The 12,548-nt window shown below is 35.8% G+C and overlaps 1 protein-coding gene and 1 long non-coding RNA gene across 3 annotated transcripts in view; one reads left to right on the top strand and one right to left on the bottom strand.

Annotated features, from left to right (window-relative positions):
* DOK6 (docking protein 6) overlaps window positions 1-12,548 on the top strand; it is a 368,735-nt gene that overhangs the window by 82,348 nt on the left and 273,839 nt on the right. The window lies entirely within an intron of this gene.
* The window catches only part of LOC119870702, a 72,762-nt gene continuing 69,374 nt past the window's right edge, over window positions 9,161-12,548 (bottom strand). The window contains exons 3-4 of the long non-coding RNA XR_005353350.1: window positions 11,132-11,313; window positions 9,161-9,641 (exon numbers count right to left, since the gene is read on the bottom strand). This is a non-coding gene — a long non-coding RNA (uncharacterized LOC119870702). The remainder of the gene's footprint in view (window positions 9,642-11,131; window positions 11,314-12,548) is intronic.

Genomic DNA, 12,548 nt, shown 5'->3' with positions numbered 1-12,548 from the left:
TGCCTGTGTTTGCAATGCTAAGGAACTCTAAATAGTTCTCCTTGCCAGCATTTATTTGTTTCAATTTCCATTTAAATGTAAAGTGTGACAAAACTGAATCTCTGTAATCTAAGTGCCCATCATTCATGCCGTAGCTCTACCTGGGTTTTCATTTAATTAATCTTCTGCACAACCATGACATATGTAACATTACTCAACATAGCTCTTTGTTGGAAGTTATTAAAATAGCATCACTTTAAAGCAACTGGCAGTGCCTGCATTATGCTATTCGCTATCACCTCTTTCCAGGAAAGGAGAAGACAGAAGTGAATTTTCATTGCCCTTATAGGTCCAAACAGCAGAATAGTATGAATCCAGTAGCATAAAGGGATCAAGAGCTGTGTCGATCACCTGACAGGAATCACCTGCATTTCTGTGGTTTTGACTCTTTCGTAGTCAGATCCTATTTGTCTCTCTTCTTTTCTTTGTGTGTGTGTGTGTGTGTGTGTGTGCACAGTGTGCACACTCTGCTTGCCATCTGCAATGAAAGAAAACTATATAGTCAATTAGAGTACTGTTTGCCTATACTGAATCGTAGTAACACACCAGGCATTATTGAAAGCCCCAAAAATCCCATGCTAGCCCTTATTTAATGATTGGAATTCCTCGTTGGTTTCTTTCTCCTTCACTCCTCTATCCAAATAAGTATTGATTGTTTTCATTGCTTTGTAATTTTGGGGGTCTGGCTACTTCTCGTCAATTCCCATAGTCAGCACTATTTTATACCTTCATCTCAGGCCTTGGTTTTCATGTCTCAATGAACTCCAAACTATGTCCTCCAGAGGAAGTTCCCTCTCTGTAGCCTCTGCAATCTTCATTTATTTATGCAACTGACCTTAGTTTAAGGCATTTGACATCGACTTGGAAAGGAGAGCAAGTATTTGCTGAGTCTTAGCTCCTGCTACATAAAGCAGTAATTGCAAGGGATCCTGATGAATGCTCCGTGACATAGTGAGTACCTTCCCTGCCCCAATTGTCCCTTATATTTTCTTCCATTAAATCTTTACTCAAGTTATTCTTACTAAGCAGGAGAGACCTCTTTTCCTATTTAGTTTATTAAGTCCAACATATCCACCCTTTCAGGTTTAGTCTTAATGTTTCTCTATCCTGTGGAATCTTCAGTGACAATCCAAACCAAAGCTCTTATTCTTAAACTTCAGTACTATTTAGTTTTGGTACTCCTATGTTTTACATATCATAATTCTCTAAAATTTTGTATAGTAACAAATATGCTAGACATTTCAGTTCTATTATCTCATTTTTAAAAATTATTTTTGCAGCTTCAGTATATCAGATTTGTAACTGGGGAGGCTTAAGTCTGTGTTTTGTCTCTGGTATTTTCTGGCTGAGTACCTTTGGGTAACTCTGTTAACCATTACTCATTTATCAAATTAGAAATATTATGGTGCCTCATAATGTTATTTTGGGATAATATAAGGTTATGCATGTGACCATATAAAAGGCACTCAACATTTTGATTGTTGTTATTAATATGATTACCACTTCACAGAACACTAAATTGATGCACAAACCGTGTGGTAAGCTGAACAAGATCACCCCATGAATAAACAGCAGAGTTCCGATCTCTGATTCCAAAGCACTCTGCTTCTAAGTATTGTGGTATGTTTTCCTGTGATTGAGGAGCTATTTTTTCTGTTGCAAGAGTTGGGCAGGCACTAGCTCTACTTTAGCAGGAATAACATTTTGTGGGACCAGTAGGCTTTGTTTTGAGTAGTACTACATGCCCCAGTGACATCTGAATCTATGTGAATCTGAGGCTGTGCTTAGGCTTTGAACAGGTCAAGTATGGTTGTCAGCAGAATAACCTGGGCAGCAGATGCTGCTCTAAGTGAGTCACCAAGGATTGGAGAACCGGGAAGGATGAAAAGCATTGAAGAAAAATTGCACTGGATAGAGTTAAACAGCAAAGAAAGAGATTATTGCAATAGGGGAAAGAGATTGCACTCTCCTCTGGTACAGAAATGGAAGGATTTTTAAGCACTGGGCTAGGAAAAAAAAACACTCAGGGTGTTAGAGAGGCAGACCATTGGTCAGTGTGATTAGACCTGTGTTTGCTAATTAGTGCTTATGGAGTTCCACCCCTATCCTCCCATGGAGATTGGCGATAGGGACCCTACCTTTCTTAAAGATCATGTTTCAAATGGATGGCTCCCACATCCTTGAGAAAAGATTCCTGGTTGAGGAATTCCACTCTCAAGAGGCTGGGAGGAGATCTACAATTCAAAGAGATTGAGAGAGAAAGTGCAACTGAAAGTTTTCTAAAGCAAATACTCTAAGAAAGAGGAGATCAGGGGCCTATAGTCAGAAAACTGGGTGATGTTTAGTCAAGCAGAGGGGAATGTTAAGGCCATATTGGCTAGAAGTCAACCCAAGTCTAAAACACTTCCTTAAACCAGTGCATTCCATCTGATTCAGAATCAGCTGGAGGACTTGTTGAAACACATGCTTCAACAAATGGAGTAACCTACTGATTTTATAGTTTAATATTAATTTAAGCTGAGACCATTGAAATGTTTGCCAAATTTAGTTTCTTAGTTTGCCACTAATAAACTCAATACTTTTGTTATGATAATTTGGTAAAGAAACAAAGTTTTTTTTTTTGTTTGAGATATAAACACATGAAAATTTGTTAATTTTTTCCAAAATGTATTTATTTCAGAGATAGAACACAAGCTGGAGGGGAAGAGGGCAAAGGAGAGAGGATTTCAAGTAGACTCCACACTGAGCATGGAGCCCAGTGTGGGGCTTGACCCCATAACCAGGAGATCATGACCAGACCATCCAAGATTCGGATGCTTAACCGACTGTGCCACCCAGATGCCCCAGCAATTTGTTAATTTTCTTTGTGGTTTTTATTTAGGCCATACTATTTGTCCCAGACTTAAATAGGTTAAACTGCAGTGTCATCTACCAAGTACATTTAGTCAATAGAAATTACATGGAAACTTATCTTAGATGGTTTGAGATTAATCATGCAGTCATTTCCAATTCAGAGTTTTGGCGTATAATAAAATAGAAATGGAGAGTATTATAGAACTTAATTTTGCCTCTGCTTATGCTAGTCACTTCTCTCGTTGGTAGAAGAGGAGCTAATTTCTCATCAAGATAATGAGTTCAGCATGTGTCTCAGTCCATATTTTGCTTCTCGTATTACATATGCTTTCAATAGCAAATAGACCTCATGACATCCAGCACATTCAGATCATTTTGGTTCTCCATCTGCCCCTCTTTTCCCAATGTTATTCTCATTCCTTTTGTTCTCATGGGATCTCTCCACTATTTCACAATTTAAACCCCTGGATTTACCAGGGGGTAATTTACCACCCATCTGTATTTTTTCCCCTCTCTTCTTTGCTCATATCATAGTATTTTCATTCTCAATCAAATGCTGTCATTATGTTTTTTTTTTGTTTTTTTTTTCTTTTTTTGTTTGTCATTATGTTGAACACATTTAGATGTTTCTTTTAAACGTACATCTCCTAGATTTTTATTAAAATTTGTTAATACTTGAGAGCACACTTTTGTATGTCAGCCTTTCTTCCAGTTTTACAGTCAATGCTGTGGTGGAAGAAGAGCATTTATCAAGACGTATTGGCAGAGTACTTAATATCATTTCAGTCTACATAGCAATACTTTCATTATTCTGCATTCTATGATATCTGTTAACCAAAAAAGAGCATTTTTTCAAAAAGTAAAAATAAAAATTTTCCCCACCAAGCTCAGCAAACAGCTTTATGAGAAACCATCAATTTTAATGTTCTTTGGAGATCAAATGAACAGTTATTTTGAAAGGTGACATTAGTGACACTGAAGGAAATTAGGAAAAATAACAGCAAAAGTCTGTTCTTTAAAAATAAAAAGAGAGAGATATCATATGTTTAGTTATATTAACTCAAATTTATCCTCCTCCAGAGAAAAATAAGCAATTACTGAAACAAAACATTCCTCTACATTATGAGGAGGGTGTTTCAGATTTATTGTAAATTTTCAAATACCTATATTTAAATGAATTTATTTATGATATTCTTCATTACTAACATAGTTTCAGTATTAACTCAAAAGGTGTTCTGACAATTTTCCTTCATCTTAATTTGTGCCTTATCCTTTCTTCTACATACAGAGTAAGGCATGGCTAATATGGATTTTTCTCTTTGGTCAAATTGAATAAAACTAAGTTACTAAATATTATGTCACTTTTATACAAAAGAATAAAAATGGAATAGGTTCATTTCATGCAAATATCATCATTAACCTGATAACCACAGGGAAAAAACTTCAGTAATTGTTTTATTTAAATGATGAATATGAGAAGTCCATATTAGAATACGTTGCATATGGACAAGATAACTATTTTGTTTTTAGTATCCATTGGACAAGTACTTAAATTTAAGTCATAGTGAATTCTAACCTCCTTCTAACCTTCTAAACTTATAGCTTAGATTCTTATGAAATAAACTGCTTTATTTCCATTCTTTATTTTTTCCTCAGTTTGAAAGTCAAGGAAATTATCTTCCTTTTATAATTCCTAAATCAATTATTTTTATGCTTTGATGGAAAAGTTTGATTACCAGCAGATGCTTGGAGACCAGAAGATGAGGGGACCCTGGGGAGTTTTGGAATAAAACTTGTTCTTTGTTTTTTTTTTTTTTCCATATGAATAACCAATTTTCCCAATACCATTTATGAGTAGCTATTATTCCTTTGTTCTGAAATCCAGATCGGTCATATATCAGTATTCCACATGTGTGTGTTCCAGTTTATGAGCTCATAATAATTTCTACTTGTCCCTTTGCTTATTACTGCACCAATACCAGTCCTAATTATTACAAGTCTTCATATCAGAAAGGGAAAAACCCCTTTACCTTGTTCTTCTTTAGCATCTGCGACAATTTTAGAATAGCAGAGTTGCACAAAATATCTCGTGGTTAGGTTGAAATTACATTTATAGATTAGTGTGAGGTGAATCAATGTGAATCATTATATTGCTCATATATCTCATTTCCTTAGGACTTCAGTGTCTTTCCAAAAGCTAGATATTTTCTCCATAATAGTCTTAATAGTCTTAATTTCTTTTCTTAGATTTATTCTGGTTTTATATTTTCAGTGCTACTATAAAACATATATTTTACTCTCACATTTTCTCCATCTTGTTGCTGGTGAATTGGAAAGCAGTTGATTGCCATGTATTCATTTTATGGTTGGGTGACCTGCTGAAATCTCTATATTATAATAATTTGCTATGATTCATTTGGCTTTTTAAATATAGGTAATTAAATTTCCATAAATAATGGCAGTTTTGATTTTTGTTACATCTTTCAAACCCTTATTTGGTCTTTCTTTTCTTCTCGATTAACGAACTTGCTAGGAATTTTATGTATATGTACATATATATATATATTACATATATAATAAACTCATCATGTTCCTGATTTTAAGAATATTACTTCTATGTTCAGTTATTATGCTTCAGATTTCCAAACAGAAAAGAAAATTATTTAGAATGTGATCATTCAGATGAGTCTCAAATATTTTAATAAAACTTTGGGCCCCAGAAAAATATTTATTGATACCTACAGAGTTCTGAGTGATAGGAAATGCTACCCCAAAAATACCATGCTTGACCAAATCATTATCCAACTGTCAGGGCAACAGACACACCTTCTGAAACATGAAGGATCTTAGGAATTGTAACACCTAGAAAGAATTCTTGAAAAATAATAATGAAATACAAAATCCTGCCAAAAAATAAATGGAGATGACAGGGAAAGGATCAGTGCCAGACTCAATATCTGCATAATTAGCACAGTGTCCAGAAGGTCTCACAGAATCAAGCATTTACCAAGAAATTTATTTCAGCCAAATAGTCAATGAATATAAAGACATGTGGCTGTATCCAAGGATGTAAGAACTCAAGGAATACATTGCAAATGCTTCTTAAGTAACTTGGCAATAAAATCTGGTCCACTGAAACATGTGGAGGGTCTTATAACCTCAGGAATAGAGAATCTATGCTAAAAGGACTTGGTAAGTAAATATTGAATCTTTTGATCTTTTTCTTTTAAAGATTTTATTTATTTATTTATTTATTTATTTATTTATTTATTTATTTATTTATGAGAGACACAGAGAGAGAGACAGACAGACAGAGACAGAGACACAGGCAGAGGGAGAAGCAGGCTCCATGCAGAGAGCCCGATCCAAGGTCTCCAGGATCAGGCCCTGGGCTGAAGGCGGCGCTAAAACCGCTGAGCCACCTGGGCTGCCCAAATCCATTGATCTTTAGATAATTTAGTCAGTTAGGAGCAGAATGCAAATTATATGCCATAGCAGTTGATATGTTCAAATATGACTAATCTGGTACAAACTGCTATTTCTATATTGTTAAAATGGAAGAGTGAAATGAATATTTTGTGCTTATTAAACATAGATTCACTGAATATGTCTCATTTTTATAAAATTAACTCTGACTACCTATCCTTCTATCCATGTACCTGAAGAAATAATCTATATAGAATGTTGGTTATTTTAATAATTATAGTTATTTCCAGTTGGTGGAAGACTTTCTTCTTTGCACGTTTACAGCATTTTAAGTTTTTATAGTTAAAATAGATTATAGGAAAAATATAGGAAAAATTCTTATAAAAATTATTATATCATTTTTCTTACTTATTCTTAAATTTGAACAATAAAAGGTAGAAATGCGGCCTGTGATTTCAGATGTATCCACAATACATCACAATGTTTTTTTGTCTTAAAAGGATGTATTAAAAAAATTTAAAAAGGACTCTTAATAGCGATTTAGTTAAATTCCATTTATATTTTACAGGAGAGTATAAGAAAGCCCGAGTGGCTCAGAAAGCTGTCCAGTATCACTCAGCTGGTTAGTGATTGAATAAACAAGGGATTAATTTCACAGGTCCTCAATCCATCAAAAATACGATGCAGACAAAAGAATATGCACACTTAACATACAAGAATGAAGCATTTAAATCCTATTCCAGTAGTGACAGATAACATGACTGATAAGGAGTATTGCACTTTGAGTGTATGGAATGCTGAGGAATATTGGACATTGCTCTGCTTTTTTGACTCTGATATTGCCTTGTTGACTCCATCTCTCTTCCTGTGTTCAGCCTTTCCTCCCCAGGCTATGTCAGATGTCCCTCTTTGTCACAGACCTCCCTGAGAATATCAACATCATAGTGCTTTCCACTGAGAAATCTATTTTTTTGCGTGCTGGTCTGCCCCACTAGGCTGCAAGTTCCTTTAAGTCAGGATTTACTCATCGTTGTACTTTCCAGTGTCTAGCACCTATTAAGTGCTCTGCTGATGGAACTGCAGTTAGGACTCTATGCAGTCAACTAATTATTGAGCACTTGCTATCGTAACACATATTGAGAAGAACTGGATTATTCCTTCATGTCCAAAAGAGTGTGAATTGTACACAACTATGGAAAGCTCTGGTTTTATGTTTTTGAACAAGGAATAATTTGTGACCTCTATCTGGTAAATACATTTCAAAGATATCATCAATATTACCTGGCTGAGATGCCGATAAAAATCTCTTTTGCAGGGAGGATTCTATCCCCTTTTATATGATTTTTACAGCAGTATGTCTTAAAAGTGTATTGACACTATAGTCCAATGTGTCCAAGATGAATCAGAGATATGGCTTCTAGTAAAAATAAGCTCCTTAGAAAGCTTTCTAAGGATTTTAAAGAAGGACTTGTATCTAAGCAGAGATTTTAAAATAAAACTGTCATGTTCAATTTGATGGTTTATGATTGTGACATATGAAAAATACTGTAAAGTTACAAGGCTATCATTATTTCATTGAAATACTAGGTGAGTCGTCTCTTTTCCCATGTATCTTCTTAGTCAGAAAAAATGTATTTCCAGAATAGAAATGTTATTTTGATATATGAGAACCTACGTGACAGATAAATATGGAAAGAGTGAGGAGAAACAGAAGCCTTATAGCAAATCCTATGGCATCTAGATTGCAACAGAGACCACCAAGGACCTGGTGTCTCATTTTTAGGGATATTTTAATTCAGCCTGCTACACATTGTCTTTAATTTTTTCCCTCAGGAATAGTTAAAATCTAAATCCTACACGATTTGTTTGTCCCTTTCTAGGCCATTCCAATACTCTTAGTCACTGGGATGCTTCAGTCTCTACCTCATTCCCTTTCTGATTGTCTTCTTCAGAATCCAGTCTCTCCATTTCTTTTAAGTGTCAACCCTTCCCCCTCCTTCCTCCTGCTCCCACACCTGCCCCTTCCTCATGCAGATGCTGTCCATGGTTCTGCTAGGCTAGTAGACAGTTTCCCTGAGCCTCAGTTCCATCATCTGTAAAATGGAAATAATAAGAAGAGCCACCACACGGTGTTGATGCGAGGATTAAGTGAGAGAGTGCTTGTCATTCAAAGTTGTTTAATGTGTATCAACTGTTAATTAGAGGGAAGACAGCTAAGGGATCACCCTGCCTCAGTCTTTTCCTCATCAGATTACTCTACACTCCACTGCCAGAGTTAACCATTCTAAACAGATGTGACCATGAATCTTTAACTGCTGTCCATATAAATTTTCTTTATTTTAAAAAAAGGATTTTATTTATTTATTTGAGATGGGGGGGGGGGCGCAGGGAAAGGGAGAGGGAGAGGAAAAGGGAGACAGAGAAGACTCCTTGCTGAGCAGTGAACCCGAAGCAGACCTTAACCAACTGAATCACCCAGGTGCCCCTAAATTTTCTTTTCTTTCTTTCTTTTTTAAGGATTCTATTTATTTATTCATGAGAGACAGAGAGAGAGAGAGAGAGAGAGGCAAAGACACAGGCAGAGGGAGAAGCAAGCTCCATGTAGGGAGCCTGACTTGGGTCTCGATCCAGGGTCTCCACGATCATGCCCTGGGCTGAAGGCGGCGCTACACTGCCGAGCCACCCGGGCTGCCCTAAATTTTCTCTAAAAGCAAAAATATCTCTGTGAAATATAAACCACATGTTGGTCACATTTTAATATTCCTTGCCAGAAAAGGAAGGAGTATTACTGGCACACAATTTATAAATCGAGAAGCTTGTCTTCTCCCCTCATCTTGATAGACCCTAATCCTCAATCCTGTATCAGAAGCCAATTTTTAAAGTCCTTCCTTTTAGTTCTAGTATTTCTTACAGAGATCCAAGAAATATGACTATATATTTTTTATTTTTTCTTCTCACACAGACTGTATACCTACACATATTTTCATATCAGTACCTAGAAAACTTTCTTATTCCATTGTGTAGTTGTGTCATAGTTTAACAGTTTCCTCATCAACAGGTATTGGTATTACTTCCAATATTTTGCTAGTAGCACGATTCTGCAATATATAATACTTGTACATAACATTAGTATGAATGCAGATATACCTATGGTGCAAATTTTAGAATGTGGGAATGAGGGAATGATGGATCATATATGTATAATTAGAAGCCAAGGCTTTATGCTGAGCAGATAAGCTTGATCTACCCAAAATTTCTTTCCTTGAAAACTAAGTATGCCGTTGACAGGAGAAAGTTATCACGTTGTTCAGATGCCAGGACATCTGGAAAGAACAAAGAAAAAAAAATTTTTTTCAAAGAAAAATTTTGAATGTACAGAATAGTGACTATAGTTAAGGATACTGTATTGTATACTTGAAATTTGCTAATACAGTAGATCTTAGGTGTTTCCACAACAACCACCACAAAATAGAAGAGGAAAATGAACACTCTGAGGTGATGGATAGATTCATTATCTGGATTACAGTGATCATTTCACAATTTACACATCTATATCAAAACATCAAGTTGTACACCATCAACATGCACAATTTTTGTTCGTGCCTCCTTAATGAAGCTGTTTTTTTAATAATAATAATAAAAAAAAGAATGTTGGCAAGTCGTTGTGAGTCCCTAGAGGGTTTGGTTTGAATATAAGGAAGTGGGGAGAGGTGGAGAAGCTGGGTAGGGACTGTGTGGAAGGCTTTGTATGCTAGCCTGATGCAGTTAGAATTTACCTGTATGCAAACAGAATCCATCAAATGTGTCATGAAATTGTTAGTATGATTATTTTGATGGCAGTGTACACAGTAGTTTAGGGCAACAGCAGAGGTAGGAAGCCAATTTAGCAAACTATAGCCACAGTTTAGTATTGTGCCAAACTTTCCTAAGTTACTTAATTTTTCTGTGAGTCACATTCTGTAAGGAGAGATGATTATATTGCCTACCTCATTGGGTTTTTGTGCGGTTTAAACTATGTTAACATTTATAAATGCCTCAGAACAGTGGATACCCTAATAAGAACTTAAGATGCTATTTATTCTTATTGAAAGTCAAGATTGCTGCAGCTACTTGATAGAAACAATGCCCAAAGTGTTGACCCAAGAGAAAAGGTCAGGTTAAACCATAAAATTCAAATAATACTACAACGAAGCACCCAAATTGAATTATGTAGCTCGACAGAGAAAGCCAGTACATTTTTTTAAACAGCAGCCAAAATTAAATTGGGGGAAATGATAGAAAAAAATGTAAAGTGAATAAGAAACACTGTGTACTTTTTCCAAAGAAATTAACTTTCTTTCTGAGTAAAAACCCTTGCCGAAGACAGTGCTTTTTATGGGAGCTTTAGACGGTAGAAAGCAGTCATCCTAGAAGCTAGTTCTTCTCTGCCTTTGGAACTCCTGGAGCTCTCAAGTCTTTTTCATGCTAGGAGGTAAGATGCTTCTGTTTTGCTGCTGAGTGGGGATTAGGGCCTCAGGCTTGCAGGTGCCTATGCTCACAATACCGTTTAGTTTGGATCTTGACATTTTCTTTTACTCCTGATTTTTTTTAAATCACTTGTTACTGTATAAGATTTGTGTACTTAAAAGGAAAGGCTACAAAACTTGTTCGAAAGGGTACTTTGAGGCCCTGTTTTTGACCTGTTTGGGGGCAAGAATTTATTTGTAACCAAGCACATGGATGAGAGATCTCTTCATGGGTTTAATCACCAACAAAACCCAGCATTGGCCTTAGGTTCCTGAGGCTTTAGAAGGAGGGAAGGAAAGCTGCAAACCTTCTCATTTTGTGTTTTTCTTTTCTATTTTGCTCTCCTGTTCGCTGAGTTTTCAGACTTGCAGTGTTGCAACTGTGTTGAAGTTTTCACTGTATCAGAATAAACGGATGATTCTGGTTCACTGTCTGGCTTCCAGTTCTTGAGAACCAAGACTTTCTTGTAGATATTTAGGATATGTTTCTCTATGATTTAGATAAACAGAAAACAAATGGGAAAGGGTGTCTGAGTGAAGACTGAGAAAGAGGAATTTCCCACACATAGGTGACTTAAAAAAAAATAGCAGACAAACGTATAGAATCTCTCTTTTAGCTCTTTCTTTGTTTTTAGCCTCCTCCTACCCAGCCTGCCTCCCACCCCCACCCCACCAGGCCCAGGCTTTCATCCTTGGAGGAATTCAACCTGTCTTCCTATCTTGGTATAAGTTTTCCCATCTTTATACTATATGTTGACAAATTGGATTTAAATAATTTTTTTTTTTAATTTAAAAATCAGTACTTTAACACTTTGCTTGTTTAAGATTCAAAAGACATGATGCATGAGGAAATAATGTAGTCAGGTGCACATAACACCCAGTGCTCATTCCATCATGTGTCCCCCTTAATGCCGGACACTCAGTTACCCCATTTCCCCACCCCCCTCCCCTCCAACAACCCTCAGTTTGCTTCCTAGAGTTAAGAGTCTTTTATGGTTTACCTCCCTCTCTATTTTCATCTAGCTACCTTTTGAATCCTATCTTGGTTTTGTAAATTTTTTTTATGTGAAAAATCTTTATTTCAAAATACAAGAATATAGCAGATTAAATGTGTTAGTACCCTCAGAGGTCAAGGTTAGCAGCCTTTCTGGCATATGCTAATTCTTCGTGAATTCCCAATAGCTGGACTGAATGACCTTTAAGTGCAGCTGTAAGGTCTCATGGTGTAATTCTGTTGATCCCAGTGACAAAATTAAATTAGGTTCCATTTAAAAATTAAAATATAACAGCTTTTCCAGAAGAACTAGCTCCCAAAACTGTATTCAGAACTTGCCTAACATCTTAAGTTAAATGCCTCATATATTTACACCATTATAATCAATATTATTGGACAACCACAATCAAGAAATTTAACCTTGGGTAATAGTTTTCCTCATTGTGAAATACTGTATTTTTGTTCTCTCATAAATAGAAAAGGCCCAAACATTACACTTTATTTATGTTTAATGATTTACAGAGAATATTTAATAATCAGAACTCACCATTTGCAATATTGTACATTAAATTATAATATAACCCCTGCTACAAAAGCTATCTATGTTGACCCAAGATAGATAGGGAGCACTATTATGGAAATAATATTTAAAGAATACTAGACCAACATCAGGGTTAACGATGACTATGACAGTACAAAAATGTCCTCAGGTCATTGGTACATTCATTCAC

Source organism: Canis lupus, chromosome 1 (assembly GCF_011100685.1).
Source record: "Canis lupus familiaris isolate Mischka breed German Shepherd chromosome 1, alternate assembly UU_Cfam_GSD_1.0, whole genome shotgun sequence".
In the NCBI taxonomy this organism is placed as follows: Eukaryota; Metazoa; Chordata; class Mammalia; order Carnivora; family Canidae; genus Canis; species Canis lupus.
The sequence above is the reverse complement of the archived record's forward strand: the minus strand, read 5'-3'. Positions and strand labels throughout refer to the sequence as shown.